The sequence below is a fragment of the Acipenser ruthenus genome, chromosome 6 (assembly GCF_902713425.1).
Source record: "Acipenser ruthenus chromosome 6, fAciRut3.2 maternal haplotype, whole genome shotgun sequence".
In the NCBI taxonomy this organism is placed as follows: Eukaryota; Metazoa; Chordata; class Actinopteri; order Acipenseriformes; family Acipenseridae; genus Acipenser; species Acipenser ruthenus.
Window position 1 is genome coordinate 73007425 of NC_081194.1, and position 25340 is coordinate 73032764.

Consider the following 25340-nt stretch of genomic DNA (forward strand, 5'->3'; position numbering starts at 1 on the left):
ATGTCTGTGGATATGGGTAGTCTGGATGGAAATGACGGAGGAAGACTCTTGGAAATTCCTCTGAGTGTGAGACGCACTGCTGGGATAGAGAAAATTGTCGGTGAGGGGATGGCCAAGCTGTAATAATGAAATTGGATACCTGAGATATAGGATTTTATGGATGCTGGTAAAAGATGAAGAATGTCTCAAGCATGGACGATGAATGCTACAATCCAATTTTCATTGTAGGGGATATTCAGTTCTGTGCGCAGAATGAAGAGAATGACGACCAACCTGTATCGTACGAGGACCTGGTAAATGGAGAGAGGGCTGATGACATGTATTCTCTTGCAGATGAGAGTAGGTTGGAGAGTGATGCGTTCAATTGAATATGAGATGATGGAACTGGGGAACCTGAAGAGGGACTGGAGCTGCTGAAGGAACCAGACTGTGAAACTTGGTGATCTGTAAACAAGATAAAGCATCAGCTGCATTATTGAAAATACCTTGAAGATGACAAGCTTGTATTATAAAGTTGTAGGAAACTTTAATCCATATGAGATGGCGGAGAAGTTGCATTACAAGGGGGGGAGGAGGATCTGCCTTTATAGATGATATGAACAGTAGATTGATTGTCGCTGAAAAATAAAATTAATTTCCTAGGCCGGGAGTGCCCCCAGAGATGAGCTGCTGTGACTATAGGGTATATTTTGAGAAGAGCTGATGATTTGAGATGCAGGGAGAGATTTTGAATTTCAAGAGGCCAGCTGTCCATTCATTACCTTGGACACCTCCGAATCCTAGGGAAGAAGCATCGGTAAACAAACATAAATCATGAGGGGCAGAAATTAAGTCATCGTAAAATAGTTCCAGTTCCAGTGTCGCAGAAGAGTAGACCACATTTTAATGTCTTTTCTGGCTCCTAGGGAGATTTTTACATGGGATTCCAGGCTTTTTGCTGTTGAGGAAAGGGCGAATAGGTGAGAAATGAAAGTCCCGCCTTGGGGAATAATATGGATTGCATCTGGGTGGTTATTATTATTGAGGTGTACTTGCCGCTGTTGTTGTTTTCTGTAAAATCTTGATATCCTGTAAGTTAAGATAAGGCTTAATACAATGTTTTATTAACGTTGTCTTTATTATGCCAGACAGAGACCCGTGCTTACAACTGCATATTCATATTTTCTACATTTTCTTTAAATTTTCAAATTAATAATCAGACCCGGGTAATAAAAAAAATCCGGTTCGAGTTGGGTAATTAAAAAAATAAATAAATTATGGCCCTAGTAAAATTACAAGTAAAATTTATCAGTTTTCTTTGAGTTTTGACAGATGTCTATAAAAAATATCAAAGCATTAAGCATTGTACTTTCTTCACACCCCCACAGTTAATTACTTAAACACCTTCACCTCGTTCTCAACATTTAATAGAAGATACAAAATGACTGCAATTAAATTTGTCACACTGATTTCTTTTAAAACGCATGCCACAAAACTGTTCAAAGCACTGACTTGAGTCTGCTGCTTTCTAGCTTTTAAAGCACGACTAAATTGAATTGACTGCCTGAATGGTTTTGATAATACCAGTGTGATTACGCTGTATATGAAACATAGTGGTCTACAAGATTCATGGATCTGCCAAATAAAGCTCTGCAAATGTTTTCAGGCTCTGTTATCAATACATATTAAGGTTTATAGTAAATGTCTTCTTTTTAAAAAAATTGTACTCTTTGTTTTATTAAAGATTAAGTAGATTATTTTTTTTTTCTGTGTCCCTTACCTTTTTAAGATGTTTGCAATTGTGATTCTAATGGTTCTCCCACTTTGGAGACAGTTTTTACTACATGGTGCTGGTTCTTGTTAATATAAACACACTTTGGCTAAACTTCACATAAAAGCACCTAAACAGACTTGTTAAAAATGTATGAAACATATCTCTATTTGAGTACTCCTAATAAGAACCACTTACAATTATTGAAAACGTCATAAGAAGGTAAGGGGTGCAGTAAAAGAAAATATAATATGAAGCTACTTATCCTTTAACTTGGAGTTAAACATGCTCTAGCTAGCTTATTGTTTGATGTTTGAGGCCATACAAAATCTAGGACTTTAGGCAAATGTTGTAGCGTTTGCGTGCAGACTTCTTTATTGGAGGTTTAAATTTAGACTTCTGTTGATTTCAGTGCTTGATAGATACATTATTTTGATTAAAGTAGCTTCTGTATGAATTCACTTAAAGTTGTCTCTATCTATGGCAACTGGATGTATTCTTGGTCTTACATCATTTGCTATTTGTCGAATGCTCTCGAATTCCAGTGTGTGCAAGCTGTCTCATAAATAGAACAGGAGTATACATGAAAAAGCTCTGATTTAGTTTTCAGTCTGGCTTTTTGTATATCTGCAAACATATTCAAAGTTCTTTTCTAGTTGCTTTTTGTATGGCCCCTCGGTGCAATCCTTAGTTGATCAGGTTCTGTGTTAAACTGTGTATTTTTGTTTGCTTTAATAATGGGGAACTGATTTTTATCTTAGTGAAATTATGTAAGCCTGAGGGAACACGTTTATCTTTGAGCATTGCTTGGTTAGTCATGTTCAAAGGTTTCACTAGGGGAATTATCGTTTAGCAGAAAAAGATGCATAGCTCTTGCAATCAAATTATTGACAAACATAGACTTATTGAAAAAAAAAAAAAATCCCTAAAAACTAATAAGAAAATATTTCTGTTAATTATTTGTATGGACACAGTTTTTTAACATTAGGTCATTTCAATAAAAGAATAATGATCATACCCAGCAAACGAACTATTTCTTTTGGTGAAGTAGAATTGTGCATTGTGTAAATATCCAAATATGTGAACTAATATGTTTTTACATATTTTTTTACATTTGGATACAAAAATTAGATGTTCGTATTCACTAGAAATGACAAAAATACCTTGCACTTATTTACCGCCTCACCAGAAGCTGGCAAATGAAAGAGGTCTGTGTGATATGTGAGATTTAAGACACTGGTATTTAAAAAAAAAAAAAAAAAAACCACTGGATCAACACCACAGCTTGAGCCTCTATTTAAAAGTTTTAGACAGCAAAAAGTAAACAAACCAAATTGTATACATGCACGCATAGTGATCTCTATGGAAGGACATCTGGGTCAAAAATGCGTTGTGCTGCTTTAGAGCGAGTCAGAATCTCACGGGACAGAAAAAAGGCAAGCCCATCATTTTGAAATGTCTTGCTTAAATAGAGCCCAACTTGCTGGACATTTTGTGTAGTGATTTTTATATAGATTGTATATATTATATATTTTTTGTTGCAAATTTGTTATGTAAAATGTAATAAACGAGAACCAAAATGGTGAGTTTTTTTCCCCTTCGTTTTACAATGCCTTTTCCACGTTTGTTTTATTTGAAATGTTTAAAGTTAAATTTCAGTTTTCATTTGTTTGTTCAGCTACAAAAGGCAGAAGTAAACCTCATGTTATTACTTTGTCTATGGCCACTGTTTACTGTGAAGAAACAGCAATGGCAAGGAATGAAAAAAAAAGTAAAAAAATAAATAAAATGTGGTGTGAACTTTATGTACTACATTTAACTTGAACTGTTATTTGGCATCCTTTGTTTTGTAGTTAATTCACTATGGTAAAGTAAGGCCTACACAAAGTATTTACTCCTGGGATATTTTTTTTTACTTTAATGTGTTACATAGTGTAACGTCTTGCTGTAAAATAAAGGCACACACACACAGCCCCCCCCCCCCCCCCCCTGCTGCTATGCTGTCTCTGTTCTGAGCAATATAATGGCTTTTATTACTTTTTGATAACGAAAGAATAGTGAAATTATGAGTAAATAGCCAAACATGAAAATACTGTGTTCGTACGAGCACTACCTTAATGTATGTTTTGGTTTTGCACTTCTTAAACTGCCTTTCAACTTAATTCATACTGTATTCTCTGTTTAGTGTGAGATAAAACTGGCTAAAAAAAGACCCCATCTGGAAAGCAGCCAGTGTGAGGATGAGGATGGTGATGAAGACTCAGGCTCTGATGAAGAATCTTCTGCCAAGGCCCGGTACTTTGGGTATGTGAAGCAGGGCCTGTATTATGTGATGGAGATGGAGCGTTTTGCACCGTCTCGGAAGCGCCCGCACACCATTAGCAAAAACGATCATCTGGTGAGCCTGAGATCCACCACTCCGGAGGAGCTTTACCAAAGAAAGGTTTGTCAAGACTGCTGTCTGCTAGCTGTCAATAAAGTATAAGTGACAATTACAGGCTTTACAGATCTGACCTTTGAGATAAATTATTCTGCTCTGAGATAAATACAAATAAATTTGGTATGGTTCTGGTATGCAAATATGGGTAGTTATGGTCTATTTTATAAATATTGTTTTTGTGCCTTTTAATCACGGTACATTGTTAGTACTCAACTTTCTAAATTGCATTTAGCAGATCCGAATAGATGCAGTGTTACTTTTGTCTAGAGGAAACTTTGTCTGTACAGTGCTTACCAACATCCAGATGCCAAATAAATTTAACATGTAAATGATCCAGCCAAGCAGAAATACATTTGTATAGCTGCTGAAATAAGTACTGCATTTTCAGACAGCTACAGCCGCTGCAAGTGTTTCAGGGTTGTGGAACACTCCTGTGAATATCGTTAGTAAAACACTAATCCGAATCCAATTGTTTAGACTGACAATGAAGAATATGGAGAAGCTCTTTCCCTGGCACAAGCTTATGGGCTGGACTCAGACCTTGTGTATCAGAGGCAATGGAGAAAGTCAACTGTTAGCATTGCATCTATTCAGGATTATCTGGTGTGTTATGAGAAAGAATAATTAAGTATTTTATTTTGGGGGTGATTAGCAATGTAATATCATATTACAGTATTATACTATAACAAGTAGCTGCTACCAAGTTAGTACCAACTATTATGCTGGTAAAATAGACGATTGTTATTTTAAGAAGTGATTAAAAGTATATATAATTCTGGTATCTTCCAGAGATAAATTTATAGATACTCAAAATGTTAATGTCTGCACTGATTTTCTGTTTCCCAGCATAATAGGAAGGACTTATTCCTTTGAATTTAAGACGTACTTTTTTAACCATTTTTTGCTTCTCAAAAATAGCCTGCATCTTAAATTCGAGTACAGTATAGTGATGCGTGTATTAAAATCGCCAACAAAAGACGTGACCCGAGTACACAAACAGCAACGTGACTGACTGCCGGAAAAAGACAACAAAGGCGTCTGCCCGAATACACCACGTGACACTGCTGAGAAAAAACAAACCAAGCTTCCTGAGGAATACCAAGAGAAACGTTTACAATTTCAGCATTTCTAACAAACAGTTCCAGCTTGGACAGATCAAAAATTCTGATCAGACCCCCGTATTTTTCGACATGCCAAGCAATGTTAATGCTGGTTGCTGGGTTACATCTTGCCTGATGCCGTGGAGTGTTGTGTCGTGCTTGCTGTTGCCAGGATGTACGATGCCGTAAGTGAGTGGTGGTGTGTGTATGACAGATGTGTGTGTAAATGAAGGCATTCATTTGTGTGAATGCAATTTCCACTAGCAGTTAGTAGAGTCTTTTTCTATAGCTTTGAACATTACATTCATAAAACAAATAAAATAAATAAAAACATTTCTCTTAAGATTTATAGCACAATTGTTACTGACCATTTCAGTTGTTTTTTAGTAAATCATTATGGTCTGACAGGATGGTGTGATGTCACAATGGCTGATATCAAATGAGACACTTAATGGTACAGTGCACAGAGAAATACTATTTGTTATTTGCAGAGATGCACCCTGCAGGAAGGTCAGAACACATGATTTTTCATCCTCCTCCGTCGTGAGCAAAAAAATGCTTTGTTAATGGATCAATGGCATTAAAACCAAGGACTGAATAGGGGATGTAACAGAACATCCTATTTAATGTTCTGAGATTTTTTTAAGTGGTGAGAGTCAATAAATAATACCATACATCTTCATATGTTGTGCACTTCCATTCCCTAGTGGATATCATGCTATAAAGAATCCATGGGGACAGACAAGCAAAAAAAGGAAAAGAGAAATGCTTTGCAAATTATTGTGACAAAACTTGCTAACAACCTTTTTTAGGAGGCTACCTGTCTGTTCGTCCAACTGTCTTTCTGTAGGACGCTTGCCAGTTGCACATATATATATATATATATATATATATATATATATATATATATATATATATATATATATATATATATATATATATCTAGATAACAAACAGCATGCACTACTTTCTAATTACTGAGCGTATCATCTTGGGTTATGCAGAGGATGTCGGTCTGTCTTTGCATCCAACAGTGTGTGACACATGCATTTTAACATATATCAAGAGAACTGTTTGTCCAATTGTGATGAAAACTCCTAAGGACATTCTTAAAAGTTATTGAGTGAATCTGCAGTATATAGAGGCTGTCTCTATGTCATGCTTACATGTAGCTAGAGAATTGCAAATAATTCTACTGATTAGCTGTCCGAAATTGAGTTTTCACAGTCTTCATTACCTTTAGCACACTATAATGTTCTTTAAAAAAAAAAAATCCTGCAATGTTAAATTAATGTGCAATCTTTTTAATAAGAACTAGACCAGATAAATTCATGCAAAATATTTTATTTTTGTAAGAACTTAACAACCCAAGCACTTCACTACTAAAGCGAAACAGCTGCTGACTTTACACGCTGGTAGAGGGTACTGGTTGTTGAGAGTGGTCACTGACCATTTTATTTTCATTTTCTGTTAATAGGTTTTTTAAATTACTTTGGTTTCCTACACCAGTTTAACTGTTCAGGTGGATTTATTAGGAAAACAGCCCAAGCATATGAAATTTATATAAGAACATAAGAACAGAAGAACGCTTACAAACAAGAGGAGGCCATTCGGCCTATCTTGCTTGTTTGGTTGTTAGTAGCTTATTGATCCCAGAATCTCATCAAGCAACTTCTTGAAGGATCCCAGCATGTCAGCTTCAACAACATTACTGGAGAGTTGGTTCCAGACCCTCACAATTCTCTTTGTAAAAAAGTGCCTCCTATTTTCTGTTCTGAATGCCCCTTTATCTAATCTCCATTTGTGACCCCCTGGTCCTTGTTTCTTTTTTCAGGTCGAAAAAGTCCCCTGGGTCGATATTGTCAATACCTTTTAGAATTTTGATCAATTTCCAGGTGTCCTAATGCATAAAATATAATGAAGCTGTGGAGAATATTATTATTATTATTTAGCAGATGTTTTTATCTAAAGCGACTTACAGAAAATTAAACAAAATATAAAAATATATAAATTACAGCCAATATAAATGCAAAACAATCACATATATACAATATATACAAAGTAAATATAAATAAAGGAAAATATAAAAAAATATATATAAATAGGAATTTACAAAAAAAGATTGAATAAGTGGGTTTTGAGAAGACAGATAACTGGTTGCTGTTTCCACCACAGTGGGACAAGGGAAGAGAAGGAGCAAGCATGGGAGGAAGGGGAGTGGAGAGAAGGCATAACAAGTAAGTCAATAGAGAATGAGCGGAGAGGGTGAGAGGGAATATAAGGAAACATGAGGGATTAGAGATGGGAAGGGGCAGTATGATGAATAGAGTGATAGGCAAGAGCAAGAGTCTAAAACTGGATTCGAGCAGAGATAGCTAAGGTAGCCAGTGGAGAGGTGAAGCAGAGGGGTAGCGTGAGTGTAGCGGGGTTGGGAGAACACCAGACGAGTAGCAGAATTTTGAATAAATTGAAGAGGGTGAACAGCCGAAACAGGGAGTCCAATGAGGAGAGTGTTACAATAATGGAGTGGTTAACAGGTAGAAAACAGAAAGTACTGATCAGAGGAGAAACCTCAAAATGGAGCGAGGTAACCAGTGGTGTACCACAGGGATCAGTATTAGGTCCTCTGCTATTCCTAATCTACATTAATGATTTAGATTCTGGTATAATAAGTAAACTTGTTAAATTTGCAGACGACACAAAAATAGGAGGAGTGGCAAACACTATTGCAGCAGCAAAGGTCATTCAAAATGATCTAGACAGCATTCAGAACTGGGCTGACACATTGCAAATGACATTTAATAGAGAAAAGTGTAAAGTATTGCAAGCAGGCAATAAAAATGTGCATTATAAATATCATATGGGAGATACTGAAATTGAAGAAGGGATCTATGAAAAAGACCTAGGATTTTATGTTGACTCAGAAATATCTTCATCTAGACAATGTGGGGAAGCTATAAAAAAGGCCAACAAAATGCTCGGATGTATTGTGAGAAGTGTTGAATTTAAATCAAGGGAAGTAATGTTAAAACTTTACAATGCATTAGTAAGACCTCACCTAGAATATTGTGTTCAGTTCTGGTCACCTCATTACAAAAAGGATATTGCTGCTCTAGAAAGAGTGCAAAGAAGAGCCACCAGAATTATCCCAGGTTTAAAAGGCATGTCGTATGCAGACAGGCTAAAAGAATTGAATCTATTCAGTCTTAAACAAAGAAGACTACGAATTCAAACATTCAAAATCCTAAAAGGTATAGACAGTGTCGACCCAGGGGACTTCTTTGACTTGAAAAAAGAAACAAGGACCAGGGGTCACAAATGGAGATTAGATAAAGGGGCATTCAGAACAGAAAATAGGAGGCACTTTTTTGCACAGAGAATTGTGAGGGTCTGGAACCAACTCCCCAGTAATGTTGTTGAAGCTGACACCCTGGGATCATTCAAGAAGCTGCTTGATGAGATTCTGGGATCAATAAGCTACTAACAACCAAACGAGCAAGATGGGCTGAATGGCCTCCTCTCGTTTGTAAACTTTCTTATGTTCTTATGTTCTTATGTAATCTAATCTAGAAAGAACAAGAGCTTGGACCAGGAGTTGAGTGGAATAACTAGATAGGAAAGGGCGGATTCTATAGATGTTGCTCAGAAAGAAACAACAAGTACGTATTAGTGAAGAGATGTGTTGAGAATAGGAGAGGGAAGAGCCCAAAATAACACCTAGGTTTCTTGCAGAAGGAGAAGGGGAAAGATTGATAGCATCAAGGGAGGCCAGAGGAGAGGAGAAGTAGAAGGAAAGTAAAGGAGGTCGGATTTAGAAAGGTTAAGATTGAGGTGTTGTGAATATGTCCAAGATGAGATTGCTGATTTGTAATGGCAAGGGAAAATGCAATATCCTGAAATTGCTTTGTAATTATAAATGATCTAAGGCAGTGTTCCATTCACTTGAACAGTGGTCAGCATTTTAATAAACCCTTTCATTGTGGTTCATTACTCATATAGTGACCTGAGCTCACAATAAATGTACAACTTTGATAAAACTGCAGAATGGAACACAATGTGCACTAGGTTAGCATCATGCCAGTATCTTCCATGATGTGATTTTTAACAGAGCAAACACTGGAAGCTTCCCCTTTTAATGTGAAATACTTATTACTACGTATGCGTTTCCTGTGGTTTTGCAAAAGTAATAAAATAAGCATCCATTATTTCCATTACAGTAAACATCCTACAACAGGGGCTTATAATTGGAAGTACAGAAACTGTATTATTATAATATTAAACATGACTTAATAAACCTGCTGTGGAAAATATACATTTGTATAAAACCAAAAGAAAGAAATACACTTCATACTCTGTAAATTCAAGAAGTCATTTTATGCTAAGTGCTTTAATTATGTTAAGGCAGTTCATATTTAAATGTACAATTTTTCAGAATGTCCCCACATATTAAACCCTGCTTAAGATTAAATGAATCATTTTCAATAACTGAATATGTGCTTCAAATGAAATGAAGTACAAGCTGTATATCATTTATGTCTGTTTTTTAAACAAGTTTATCAAGCCTTGTATGTAGAAGGCTACAAGCTTATTTCAGTAGGTACTGTTTTCATTCTGCATATTTATTATTATATTGAATTCAAATGTATTGGTACATGTTGAGCTATAGCATATAATAATACTGAACAAGAAATGTTGGTAGGTAGGAAAAAGTTTATCACACAGTAGTATAGGATCAAGCCCCTGTTTGTTGATGTGCTTGCCTCTGTGAAACCTACCACTTGTTCTCTTGATCCTTTCCCCTCAGTTCTTTTGAAGAGTTATTGCTCCTGTTCTATTGCACATTAAAAGCCCATCCCTTACATCTGGAAATGTTCCTCCTTCTTTTAAAACAGCTATTATTACTCCCCTCTTGAAAAAACCTAATCTTGATAACAATGTTCTCTCTAATTACCGCTCTATATCAAACTTGTCTTTTCTGTCAAAGGTCTTGGAGCGGGTGGTTGCCTCCCAGCTGCAGGCACATCTAGCTGCAAATACTATTTATGAGAAGTTCCAGTCAGGTTTCAGACCATTTCATAGCACTGAGACAGCTCTTGTTCGTGTCTTAAATTATCTTTTATTGAACTGTGATGCAGGTTCCTGTTCCTTATGGATTTTGTTGGATTTGTCCACAGCTTTTGACACAGTGGACCTTCAGATTCTATTAAATCACCTGGAATCAGATGCATTTGTTACTAGTACTGTTTTAAACTGGTTCTGGTCCTATCTCACAGGCCGTGGCCATTATGTTTCTGTTGGGGGTTGTTCATCCCATATTGTTAAGTTGACCTCTGGTGCACCCCAGGGATGTGTCTTGGGCCCTATTCTTTTTCTGATCTATATGCTACCAATGGGGGAATTGATGCAGAATAGGGGCGTTGGTTTTCATATGTATGCTGATGATATCCAACTATACATTTCTGTTAAATATCAATTATCTGGAGCTTTCTCAGTGCTTTCAGAGTGTCTGTCTGATATCCAAAACTGGATGAGTCATAACTTTTTACAATTAAATGTTAATAAAACGGAGGCTATGTGTGTCGGATCTATAAAATCTTTAAAATCGTGCTGTCACAATATTGTGACTTTGGACAGTTGTTATCTCGACTTAAGTTGCTTGATGAGGAATCTGGGAGTTACTTTTGACCCAGAATTGCGCTTTAATGCACATATTCGAAATTAATTCTTTCATCTTAGAAATATTGCTCGTGTTCATCCATACTTGGACACAGCTGCAGCAGAATCCTTAATCCATTCTTTTGTTACATCGAGGTTGGATTACTGCAATGGTCTTTTTGCCGGGCTTCCATTGATTCAAAACTCTGTGGCTAGAATCAGGACACGTACGAGGATGCGACATCACATAACCGCTGTTCTGTTAGGTTTCCATTGATTCCCTGTAACTCAAAGATAAGAGTACAAGGTAATTCCGCTTACTTATAAGGCTCTGCATGGTCTGACACCTTCCTATTTGTCTGAACTTATACAGCGTTATGTCCCAATTCTATAAAATGAATGTCAATACATTAAGCCGCATTGTTCCTCAGTAAAAGCCCCGACAAACTAGTTTCTTACATACAATGCCTTTATCTTAACTTAAGACTGACATATGTTTTGAAAAGTTTATCATAAGAAATGCAGTCCAGAGAATTCAGCTCTGGGACTGGGTGACAGAACATCAAACATGATAAATAAATGCTGTAAGTTTTTATTCTAGCTATATTCTAGCCTACTGCAATCTGAATCTGTAAAATCTACAAATATAATATAAAGAGAGGGATTTTTTAAATTGTATTTAATAAACTAGGCTACTCTATTCGTAGCTGTGTACCTCGAAACAACATTTCAGTAACACCACTAAGGGGCACATGTCAGTCATCATTTTTTTGCTTAGAAAAGACACATTCACTTTCATGGTTAATTGCCAGGTAGGTAAAACCTTTCAGTCAATATGTAGTGTATTTTAATTTATCTGTGATCTGAATGTATCTGTGTATCTGTATGTTTGACATATTTATACTTTTACACAACATTCACGATAGGAATATCTACAAACTCAAATCTTTAAATCCGAAGGGTACAAAATGGATGCTGTGCTATAAATCTGGGAAGCACGGTATTATTATTTATTTATTTTTTACACATAACACTATGTAACACAATTTTTGTTCCTGGGTAGTAAGTGTTATTTCCTAATTGCTTATGCCTCAAAAGTACAAAAAATGGCTATTATTCCCCACAAACTTTGCTTTTGTGACCAGGACAGTGATATTTTGAAATTTACCTATTTCCAATGAGAAAACGGGCGCATTTGTGTCTTTTCGTTCACATAAAGTCAGAAAAAAACAACATATGAATCCAAATTAACATGTATTTATACTAAAGTAATACAAAAATGACTACAAAAGATTTAGAAGTGAGTAGTTTTTCGAGATTTACGATTATACTGTAAATCACTTTCACGAATCAGCCCCCAAATGTAGTCTCCCATCATGTTCTCGTTATACTGTCCTTGGTAGCGGCGTTCAAAGTCCAGTATATCCTGGTGGAAGCGCTCGCCTTGCTCCTCCGAGTATGCTCCCATGTTCTCCTTGAATTTATCAAGATGAGCATCAAGGATATGGACTTTGAGGGACATCCTACAGCCCATTGTGCCGTAGTTCTTCACCAGAGTCTCAACCAGCTCCACATAGTTTTCGGCCTTGTGATTGTCCAGGAAGCCCCGAACCACTGCGACAAAGCTGTTCCAAGCCGCTTTCTCCTTACTAGTGAGCTTCTTGGGGAATTCATTGCACTCCAGGATCTTCTTTATCTGTGGTCCTACGAAGACACCGGCTTTGACCTTTGCCTCAGACAGCTTAGGGAAGAAGTCTTGAAGGTACTTGAAGGCTGCCGACTCCTTATCTAGAGCTCTGACAAATTGTTTCATAAGGCCCAATTTGATGTGCAGTGGTGGCATCAGCACCTTCCGGGGGTCCACCAGTGGCTCCCACTTGACGTTGTTCCTCCCCACAGAGAACTCGGTCCGCTGTGGCCAGTCCCGCCTGTGGTAGTGCGCCTTGGTGTCCCTGCTGTCCCAAAGGCAAAGATATCAGGGAAACTTGGTAAAACTGCCTTGGAGACCCATCAGGAATGCCACCATTTTGAAGTCTCCTATGACCTCCCAGCCCTACACATCATACTTCAAGGCGTCCAGCAAGGTCTTGATGCTGTTGTAATCCTCTTTGAGGTGCACCGAGTGAGCCAGGGGAAGAGACGGGTACTTGTTACCATTATGGAGCAGCTATTTATATTACTGGAAAGTTCTAGAAGTTACTCCAAGTTTACTCAGCACTGAATCTATCTGGAATGTTCTGGAAAATAGGTAAATTTCAAAATATCACTGTCCTGGTCACAAAAGCAAAATTTGTGGGGAATAATAGCCATTTTCTATACTTTTGAGGCATAAGCAATTAGGAAATAACACTTACTACCCAGGAACCAAAAAAAAAAAAAAAATGTTACACGGTGTAATCGCTGCATTCAACTATTTAACAAAGAGCATACAAGTTGCAGTTGTGATGTGTTCAGTAGCTACCCTGTTTGCTCTTTGATAAGACCAGCTAGTTTGGAATGCAAAGTCAAATTGCTCATGTGAACATGGTAATGGGGCGACTCCTGGCGGTACTGCAATCATATACAGTACATTAGACACAAAACATGGTACCAATGTGTGACTGTGTCTGTTCACAGCTGCCCAGAACCCAATAATCAGGCGCTGGCAACTTTGCTTTAGTGCTTTGCCCCGTGATCAAAATTGGGTCTTCTGGATTATGTAGCCATATTTGTATAGTATGCACAATCCTCTCAAGTACCACATAACCAAATAATTTGATGGTTGAAATAATATAGTTAGAAATGTTAACTTTGGACCCTTTTTGTTATGTAAATGTATTTATATTTATTTGAACTCAGTAATTCCAAATTATTTTACTTAACTAAATCCAAACAAATGTGAAAACAGAAAGGTGACAGCACTTATGTAAGCTAATTGAAGTTTGCCTGTGCTACAGTGAGAATAAATGTTAATGCAATGATTACTTGTTTTCAGTTGCACTTTATACACAACTAACAAACAAACAAAACATCTGGACACTTTGTATGCACGGTAGGAGGTCTGGCTTCAATTACACCATTTACTATTAAGGAAGTGCATATGCGCTGTAATGTAATACTAAGGATCTTAAGTAGGGCTTCTGAGTTTTTTTTTTTTTTTGTTCGGTGCTTATTTTTATGTATTTTTGAGTTTTATGTAAATCTTTTTTTCGGGGCTTTCGCTTTGTATACTGTATGAAATTATTGTTTTCGGTTACTTTTAAAATGCTTGTTTTTTTTTTTTGTTTGTTTGTTTGTCACCATAGTAGTAACTTGACAGACCGTACGTGTACTTGCACATTTAGCTGTACCTTCTTTCCTTTGCTGTCTTTCATAACCAAATCCTTATGGTCACAGGCACGATCTTCTGGGGTTTTTCTGTGTCTAGGCATTTTTTTACATTGGGCCACAATTTACTATTCTGTTTTAAATTCTTACTATCCGACTGTAATACAGTATAGTGGTGGTTCACAGCCTTGGGGTTGCAACCCAATATAAAATCGGGTCGCGCAAAGCCACTCGTCAGTGTCATTTTAGTTTGTTTTTTTCACTCGGCAGGGTGATTGATGTACTACCAGCATAACGGCAAATGTGTCATCAGTCTATTCAACAAAAGTTTTCAATGAATCTGTCTGTTTTTATTGGCTTTCATTAGGCAGAGAGCATGAAACTCAATCAACTTAAACGTCACCTGAGTTCACAACACAAGGAACATGAAGGAAAGCCAAGGTCTTTTTTCGCGCATTATAAAAAGGAATTGACTTGTCAGAAGTTAAAATTCAAGAACGCTATGTCCGTGTCAGTGCAGTCACAGAGGGCCTCGTTTTGAGCTATCGAATTGCTCAGTGCAGGAAACCTCATACTGTTGGAGAAATGTTGGTCTTGCCCGCTGCAATTGACATGGTCAGAATTATACTTGGGGAAAATGCAGCAAAAAACTGAAAGCGATACCGCTCTCAAACAATACCGTCAAGTGTAGGGTAGAAGCGATTGCTGCAAATCAAGAAGAAACAGCAATAGCAAACAGAGGCATTTGCTCTTCAGGTCGACGTGAGCACTGAGAGATGTGATGCACATTTCTTAGCCTATGTTCTATGCTCCCCTGACTCCAGAGCCCGCTCCTTCTCCACCCTCGCCCCGCAGTGGTGGAATGACCTTCCTACAGATCCACCTGACCACCTTTCGGTGCCTCCTCAAGACTCACCTCTTCAGACACCACCTGTAGAACTCCTCTTTTCCCTCTGAACACTTTATCACTCTTCCTTAATGCGCTTTATATTTGCTCCCTATTTTACTGCATTTAATCCTGTACTTTACAGAGCACTGTACTATAATCTGCCACTAGTGTTATTCAATCTGTAGTATTTTGCATTTAATCGTATCCTGATGTAACTACCACTGACACTGTTATCTGCTCTGATATTGATACGTATTTTGTAATATACGTGTACTTACTAGAACTGAAGTCATTGTATTTTAACTTGCTCTTAATTGTATTAATACTTGTACTGTGATTCTTGAAATGTATTTGTTTACGACTGTAAGTCGCCCTGGATAAGGGCATCTGCTAAGAAATAAATAATAATAATAATAATAATAATAATAATAATAATAATAATAATAATAATAATAATAATAATAATAATATATGTGCTACATCTGTGAAGGAGACATTTTTGAGGATATACTTTTTTGTCTGCCTCTTCCTAAAAATGAAACGGCACAAGAAATGTTTGATGTGCTGCAGCAGGGCTACATACAGGAGAAAACAATCCCTTGGGATAAATTGGTGGGATTCTGCACTGATGGAGCACCTTGTGTGGTTGGGTGCAGAGCAGGTTTGTGTGCCATGGTAAAGAAAGTTACACCTGCTGCAGCATGGGCACACTCCCTTATTCACAGAGAACAGCTAGCATCAAATGAACTGAGTGAAGAATTGAACAATGTTTTGTAAAATGTCATTTCAATTGTGAATTTCATCAAGGCTCTGCCACTTCGTGCTCATCTCTTTGCCCAATTGTGTGACCGAAATGGAGTCCCGGCATGATGCTCTGCTGTTCCACACTGAGGTTAGGTGGCTCTCAAGGGGAAAAGTGATTGGACCATTTGAACTTAAAGACGTGATATATGAATCTCCACTCCGTAGTTGGGTGGGTTTAAATTATTCAGAACGAATCAATGATCGTCAGGAAGGAGGGACATTGTCCAGCTGCACTGGGAAAGGTAGTTTTGTTTTAGGTTTTTTGTACTGCAGTAGGGTTTATTTATTTATTTATTTTTTAATGGGAAAGTGGTGAAGTCCATGTGAACTGAGTAACCATTTCCAGTGTTTGCATTTTGTATGGGGTGTTTTATCAGTTCAAATCAGAAGCCCTAATCTTAAGGTTATGTCAGTATTTTTTGTGATCGCGACCCCCCTAATAGCCTTGCGACCCCCTTTCAAGAACCCCCGTTTGAGAAATGCTGCACTAGGGAAAGCACTTCCATTAAATGCTAGATTAAATGTTAGGTTATAGGCTAGTGGGCTACTTCATGGTTTTGGCATTTCAACAAAGTTTAAAAACAAAAAAAAAAACTTTGTTAAACCTTCTCTTCTAATATTCATTTTGATATTTTTAGTTTATCAGCTGTAATTCCATATCAATCCAAAGCATGTTCAGAATCGACAACTTTATCACGTTGGCAGGCTAACACAACAAACGACCGATCAATTTTGAACATCCTTTGTATTGACTTAAACAAGATATATTAATTAATCACCATATCAGAGTGGAAATTAATTTAATAACTAAAAATATATGTATCCCACAGCGCTTAATTTCACAATATCACTACTGACAGTTTGCATCTACCACAAATCTATACAAATATAACTAGTACTTCCAAACTTTTACCAACAGTTACAGCATCGCCACAGTGCCTCTTGGGTCTCTTGTTTGCCAGCTCTAATGGAGACACATTTTTTTATATTATACAACTATAACAAATTAATCTGGACAGGCACTTCTGGTTTCTGATTTCACAAAAGCAGAAAAAAAATAAAATCAAGTAAATTCTCAGGTTGCTTGCACTGCCCACCTCAGCGTGAGGGTGATGTAAATGTGTCAATTGATATCAATATACTAAACCAGGGCTTCCCTAACCCGGTCCTCAGAACCCCAGTGCCTTCTAGTTTTCATTCCATCTGAGCTCTCAGGTACTTAGCTAAACCCTTAATTGAACTAATAATTTGCTTTATTTGACCTTTTTAAATTTCTCAGCTCATAAAAAAAAAAAAAAATCAGATTTCAAGTTACTTATAAAATGTTATAGTTAACTTTGAAATCTGCAACTTTTTTAAGAACTGAGAACAATTAAAAAGGTCAAATTAAGCAAATTATTACTTCAGTTAAGGGTTTAATTAAGTAATTGAGAGCTGAGTTGGAATGGAAACCAGAAGGCACTGGGGTCCCGAGGACCAGGTTTGGGAAGCCTGTACTAAAGCTTTGTTCCATTCACTCAAATTGCTCATATCACTCGCCATTTGGACTTAAATGAAAATGATGATGTGCTATAAATGTGTTCAGTACATGTTTAATGCTTCATGAATATGAATGAAACCTGTATAAAAAATGGCATGAGCGTTTCAATTTCTAATAGTTAATTAAACGATTACCAATTAGCAAAGGGCACAAGTTATTTCTAAAGCATGATTCTAATTGAAATGTGCTTGCCACATTGTGGCAATTCATATAAGCTGAATGAAAGTCAAATGAGGCAGAGTGAAGCCTCACTTATCAAATCGTACTTAAAAAGGCTCATTTCCCTGATAAAGGCTTTGAGCAGATTTTCCTTAAAATAAGTTTCCTTAGCTGTAATGGATCTCTTCTCAAGCGAAAACTGGGTCCACTCAGCAATGGAATGCAGAGCAGATCTACACTGCCCAGAAAATCCAGCCTTGTATTTGTAAATAAGTTGCAGGGTTTTGAATTAGCCAATCTACAGGGAGGGAATTAGTTTTAAAGTAAACTGTCTGGCAATCGACAACATCTGACTACTCATTTGCATCTTCCAGCCTTAGGGATGTAGGCTAAGCAATCACACTCAAGTCATGGCAGGTTAAGTCCACTCTGATTCACTAAACAAGGCTGGAATTGCTAGGACGGTCTGTTCTACCAACGCCAATGTCTGGGCGTCACATGCTCTTCGTGCAGTGATTTAAAGATCCAGTTGCTGCGGCAAAATAGTGATTACAGTACCATGGAGCCGTGTGATGTCCGGTTACCTTGGAGCCATTCTAGTCCAAGACCATTAATTAAATAATTAAGGACCTAGTTAGAACCAGGCCCTTAATTGGAATGGACTGAAATATCCCCAAGTGAGTTCCTCTGGTTTAGCCTAAGATGGTGTGACGGGGTATTCCCCGCCCCTGTGCATATTATGATTTATATTTTGTTTTTGTTGTATTATGTTTGGCAGGACGAGAGAGGTGCTGTCCGCCATTATTTTTTATTTTTTTAAAATACCTTATGAGAATGTGTGACTGTCGGCTAGTAATTATTGAATTAGCTGACAGTCACGCATCTTTAGTAAACTCGTGCAGACTATGGCCGAGGGGTTAACAAGATAATTAATAGCCAGTTACTCCCTCGGTTCCCTATTACGTTCCCCCTAAGACTTTCATTTAGTTAGCCACTGTGGCTAAAGCAACTTAACATTGTTTAGCCACACTGGAAAAACTTAAGCCACTGAAAATACTGTAAACAAGTTAAACATACTGTTTCACCAGGGAAATAGACATATATTTTATGAAAACATGTAGATATTTAAATGCCAGACCCTACCCTTTACAATACACATAAACAGTACATTTAAAGTGCAGTATAACTCTGATTCCCATTTAATAAATGCCAAACTTAGTCCCACATGAAAATACGTCAATACAGATTTCCTAAATTCTGAATAGGTTTGCAGAGATATTCATGTACTGCCTAATTCTTTACATTATTTTGATTGTGACGCGGTTTTCTTTCCACTGCAGGACAGTGCTAGTGTATGTTAATATTAATGCCTACCTGACCAACCGCAGCTCTAGTTACACAAGCTTGTACTAATGTGATTAATAATATTAGTAGGATTGTACAGCCACTACTGTGTTTAATTTTTTTTTTTTTTTTTTACCGTGTTCTTTCACCTGGGACTACTGACAGTAATATTGCACCAATTCTGAAATTAACCCTTTATCAGTTTAAGGGACAGATATGGCACCTTGTTTTCAGAGTTATAAAAGTCACAATGTTCAATGTGTCCAATCAAAAACTTCTGCCTTCAGGCAAAGTACCATATCTGTCCAATAAGTTTGATCCTATAAGCCACCCGTAGATGGCGACATTTATCAAAATAAGTGTTCTTACATTTTCGTCTCTGCCATTTTCTGAGCAATTTGAAAATTAACATCAAGTGTCACGTTATATTAGTGTTTATGTGCATAAGAACATAAGAACATAAGAAAGTTTACAAACGAGAGGAGGCTATTTAGCCAATCTTGCTCGTTTGGTTGTTATTAGCTTATTGATCCCAGAATCTCATCAAGCAAAAAAGTGCCTCCGATTTTGCCACTCGTCCTATTTTTGTGTCGTCTGCAAATTTAACGAGTTTGCTTACTATACCAGAATCTAAATCATTAATGTAGATTAGGAATCGCAGAGGACTTAATACTGATCCCTTTGGTACTCCACTGGTTACCTCACTCCATTCTGAGGTTTCTCCTCTAATCAGTACTTTCTGTTTTCTACCTGTTAACCACTCCCTAATCCATGTGCATGCATTTCCTTGAATCCCTACTGCGTTCAGTTTGAGAATTAATCTTTTATGCAGGACTTTGTCAAAAGCTTTCTGGAAATCTAAACCATGTTGTATGCTTTGCAATTATCCATTTTCAATGTTGCATCCTCAAAAAAGTCAAGTAGGTTAGTTAGACACGATCTCCCTTTCCTAAAACCATGCTGACTGTCTCCCAGGATATTGTTACCATATAGGTAATTTTCCATTTTGGATCTTATTATAGTTTCCATAAGTTTACATATAATAGAAGTCATGCTTATTGGTCTGTAGATACCTGGTTCGGTTTTGTCTCCCTTTTTGTGGATCGGTATTACGTTTGCTATTTTCCAGTCTGTCGGTACAACCCCTGTGTCAAGAGACTGTTGCATGATCTTGGTTAGCGGTTTGTAAATAACTTCTTTCATTTCTTTGAGTACTATTGGGAGGATCTCATCCGGCCCAGGGGATTTGTTTATTTTAAGAGCTCCTAGTCCCTTTAACACTTCTGCCTCTGTTTGCTAAAGTTATTTAAAATTGGATAGGAACAGGTCGACCTGTGGGGCATGTTGTCCGTGTCCTCCTTTGTAAAAACCTGTGAAAAGTAATCATTTAATATATTTGCTATTTTTTTTTCTTCATCTATGATTTTGCCATTTGTGTATCTTAGACATTTAACATCCTCTTTGAATGTTCTCTTGCTGTTATAATATTGGACATTTTGGAATTGATTTTAGCCCCCTTGGCAATATTGATTTCCATCTCTCTCTTGGCCTTTCTAACTTCCTTTTTGACTTGTGTTTGCAGTTCCAAGTACTCTTTCTGTGTGCTTTGTTTTTGGTCCCTTTTAAACGCTCTGTAAAGTGCCTTTTTTCGCTGAATATTTTTTTTAATTGATCTATTAAACCATTTTGGCCATTTTGTTTTAGATTTAGATTTGTCTACTTTTGGGATGTAATTGTTTTGCGCCTCTAGTACTACATTTTTAAAAAACAGCCATCCTTTTTCTGTGGATGTTTTCTCTATTTTACTCCAATCTACTTCTGTTAGTCTCTGTTTCATTCCTTCATAGTTTGCTTTTCTAAACCTTTGCTTTTGTAAACCTTAGTCATTACTTTTGGGGTTTTAAAAAATATTTCAAATTAGACCATGTTGTTGAAGGTAATCAAGATAAAAAAAATAAATCTTAAATCGGTAAAAGTATATAGATTTCAAGTATGATGTATATTCCTGAATGTCATAAAGCTATGTTCATAAAATATTTCGTAGTATGTAGGGGCCAGATCCTGGTCACGGTTGTTTGTCTTTGCAGTTCTACGAATACACTCGATTTGCTATGGTGGATTTATTTGCAGGTATTATGCAATAAAAACTACATCTTAGTTTATTATTTTTAATTATTCTTCAATTATGTTTTTATGTATTTTTGTAAATAAATTACATTTTACATTATATTTTCTACGTTCACAAACAAATGCACCGTCTGTCTGATAGATACGATTATGTAATGAGCAGTGTAATTTCAGTATTAGTTAACGGTACAAATATTATTTTGTTTGCAGTTTCAACATGTTTAAAATGAACTGACTTTAAAAAATATAGAATGGAGTATACTGTCATGAATTAGTTATCGCATTTTGTATTCGTTTTTATATTCCTTCAATACAAGTTTTTAACCTCTCAATCGGTAATGACTTATTCCATGTTCAAGCGAGTTATTCCATGTTATAAACTGGGAGATTTGAATGTGTTACTGTTGGTATTTGATTTTATGCCTCAAAACCATATATATATATATATATATATATATATATATATATATATATATATATATATATATATGAATTCTCCACTCACATTATTTTATATTTTATTGTAAACAAAAAAATATAGCCTACAGATTTATGGTTCAAGGTTTAATGTACAATGTTACTGTACATAAAAGTCCTTTGGATTAAACATTTTGGCACTGAAAGTGTTGTGTTCTGTTTTATTGCTAGTTTACATACATATACAACTGTACCTCCAGCTTGAGGTTTGTAAACCCTTTTGAGCTAGGGGACACATTTCGCACCTACTTTTTTTTCTTCATTTTTTTTGCAAAATGTAAAACTTAGATGTGCGATCTACCTTATTTTCATCAGTTTTTCATAAAATCAGAAAAGAAAAATTCTAGCAAGTCAGATTTTATGTGTGCACTGTAAAGGGTTCAAACTCAATATATTATAGTGCAACAAATCCTTCTTACGAATCCATTCACGGTCATATTTTAGTTGTGTGTACATGGTTGGTATACCTTGGGCTACATCTTTACAAGCAGTGCCGTCCGCTGACTGTTTCTAATTAGAACCTCTGTCCTCCCGCCAAACACAACGTTTGTGGCATAGATTTTATGTGAACAAGCTAAAGGGCTAAATTGGGCGAAACGAAATCAAACTAAACAGTCTGTATTGATTCATCTACCAGCACACGTTGAAAGTAATCGTGCTGGCAATCTTACACAAGTACATTTTTCAAAGCCTTTGCCACCATGGTGAACTTTGTGAAAAATAGCTGAGCCACAAGGGAAAACATTTCGCTTGTGGCGACGTGGTGAGCAGCTAGCGGAAACGTAGCCATAATATAAAAGACCTGCGGCTTTGACTGCACGGTGTTGAGTGTTCGGTGAGTGGAGGACGGGAGTAGAGAAAGGAGGTAAAAAGAAAGAAAACAATTACTACTTTAAACCAGCACAATACTTGTTTGTTGCTAGTCTTCTGTTTGTCTGTTTTATTTTGGCCCACATGCCCTTTGTTTTGTGTAAACCTTTTATTTGATTTAATAAAAGCTGAGCGCCGTTGCGTCTCAGTTTCGCCCCGCAGTTGCCTGTGTTGCTTTCATTTCCTGGACTGACGTCACCAGCAAAACCATCCTGTTCACAGATGGGCAGATTTTTTTATGGTAGATGGTAATTTTCTTTTTTTAATCTAAAGATAAATTCAACCAATACAATACAGGTAGAATAATATTGTATGAAGCTGACATAGATGCATTCTGAAATTACAGCAGGTCTTTTGGAATGAGTGTATATACAAAGGAGATAGTTGTCTTTTTAAAATCAACGGATGTACATTTTATTAATTTCTGTGTCAAATGTTCTTTCTTAGGCTGATATTCAGTTGCAATTGCAGTACATTGTCTCTGTAGCTGGGTAATATGTTAAGTTCACAGAGACGTTCATTGTAATGCACTACAAAAACACTGTTTAACTGATCCCTTGAAAGAGTAAAGTGCTTTATCACAACTCAATTATCTAAAAAGCTTTCAGCTCAGAAGAGTTTTAAATAGCTGTGTCTGAGTGACTTATGTGCCAAGTGTTACTGTAATATGTTCCAAGGTTGTCTGAAATAAATATAATTAAATAGCTGAATGGTATTGTAAACAAATGCACCTGAGAGAGATTCAGCTGTGCCTAAAAAGGCAGTGTAGTTAGTATTCCATTTACCTTATTGACCCATGTGCATTCAGTGTTTACGAGGCCTTGCTTTTGCCAATGCTTTTGGCAGTTTGTCAGGAATGGAATTTGGCATGCATGTCTGTTTGCTCCTCTTGTCTTAGATTATCTTTCCTTATACTTCCTTTTGCAGCTGTTTTGTCAAGTAATATGAATTGATTTTAGCTGTATCCCGAATTTCCAAGGCAATGATGTGCTCCCCAGTTTAATAATATCATCCATAAACCAATTTATACTTTGTGCTAAATTTGATGAACATGCTTTCTACTCACTGCCTTAAAGTATGATGTGTTTTTTCTTAAGTCAGGCTGTGTGGTCCAGTGGTTAAAGAAAAGGGCTTGTAACCAGGAGGTCCTCGGTTCAAATCCCACCTCAGCGACTGACTCTGGACTCTTGACAGCAGGTAGGGAACACTGTGGCTGTACCCTTCAGCAAGGTATTTTACCTAGGTTGCTCCAGTAAAAACCCAACTGTATAAATGGGTAATTGTATGTAAAAATAATGTGATATCTTATAACAGTTGTAAGTCGCCTGGATAAGGGCATCTGCTAATAAATAAATAATAATAATAATAATAATAATAATAATAATAATAATAAGTCACTTAACTTCCTTGTGCTCCGTCTTTCGGATGAGATGTAGTTGTAAGTGACTCTGCAGCTGATGCATAGTTCACACACCCTAGTCTCTGTAAGTCGCCTTGGATAAAGGTGTCTGCTAAATAAACAAATAATAATAAGAAGTCAATACAGTGTGAAGCAAGATTGGGTATTTATTGTGAGAGGGGTCATTTATGAGGTGAACAAAAAAAAATCTACTACATGTGTATTAATACTGTAGATTATTATTTTTTTTGTTTGTTTTCTGTATTTAATATAGGTCTAATTTATCAAATCCACTAAATAGTGTGTACTTTATACAAACAATCTCCTACAGGAGGCGATTGGAGTTTCCATAGTTGAGCAGGTTCCCTTTCAAGTCGAAAATAACCATCAAGGTATGGGATATCGCCGTCAGGCAGTAGGAATTTGCTGAGCTTTATAGCAAAGCTGCCGATAGGCCTCTGCGCGAGCTGATGTGTAAGCCCGCCCCACTGGAAGCTTACATTACGCAGCGCGCAGAACGCCCTTCCTCTTTTGCCTTCAGCCCTGTAGGACATTGAGCTGGTAAGTTTTCTCTCTGAGAAATTTGCATCACTGATTGTACTCGTCAGCCTTGAGCTTGAGAAGCTGGCTACCGCCCTTCTCTGAGTTGATTTCAGTGTTCGCTCTACTGAGCATTATATACAGACATGCTCAAATTTGTTGGTACCCTTACAGCTCATTGAGATAATGCTTCATTCCTCCTGAAATTAAAAGCTAATTTATCATGTATACTTGCATGCCTTTGGTATGTCATAGAATAAAGCAAAGAAGCTGTGAAAAGAGATGAATTATTGCTTATTCTACAAAGATATTCTAAAATGGCCCCTTAGAAAAGATAATAAATAATTGGATTATAGTGATATTTCAAACTAATTAGTTTCTTTAATTAGTATCACACATGTCTCCAATCTTGTAATCAGTCATTCAGCCTATTTAAATGGAGAAAAGTAGTCACTGTGCTGTTTGGTATCATTGTGTGCACCACACTGAACATGGACCAGAGAAAGCAAAGGAGAGAGTTGTCTGAGGAGATCAGAAAGAAAATAATAGACAAGCATGGTAAAGGTAAAGGCTACAAGACCATCTCCAAGCAGCTTGATGTTCCTGTGACAACAGTTGCAAATATTATTAAGAAGTTTAAGGTCCATGGAACTGTAGCCAACCTTCAAGAGGAAAATCGACCCCAGATTGATCAGAAGGATAGTGCGAATGGTAGAAAAAGAACCAAGGATAACTGCCAAAGAGATACAAGCTGAACTCCATGGTGAAGGTACGTCAGTTTCTGATCGCACCATCTGTCGTTTTTTGAGCGAAAGTGGGCTCCATGGAAGAAGACCCAGGAGGACTCCACTTTTGAAAGAAAAACATAAAAAAGCCAGACTGGAATTTGCTAAAATGCATATTGACAAGCCACAATCCTTCTGGGAGAATGTCCTTTGGA

The 25340-nt window shown here is 36.9% G+C and overlaps 1 pseudogene; it reads left to right on the forward strand.

Annotated features, from left to right (window-relative positions):
- LOC131737408 (NBAS subunit of NRZ tethering complex-like) overlaps positions 1-25340 on the forward strand; it is a 183277-nt pseudogene continuing 157937 nt past the window's right edge.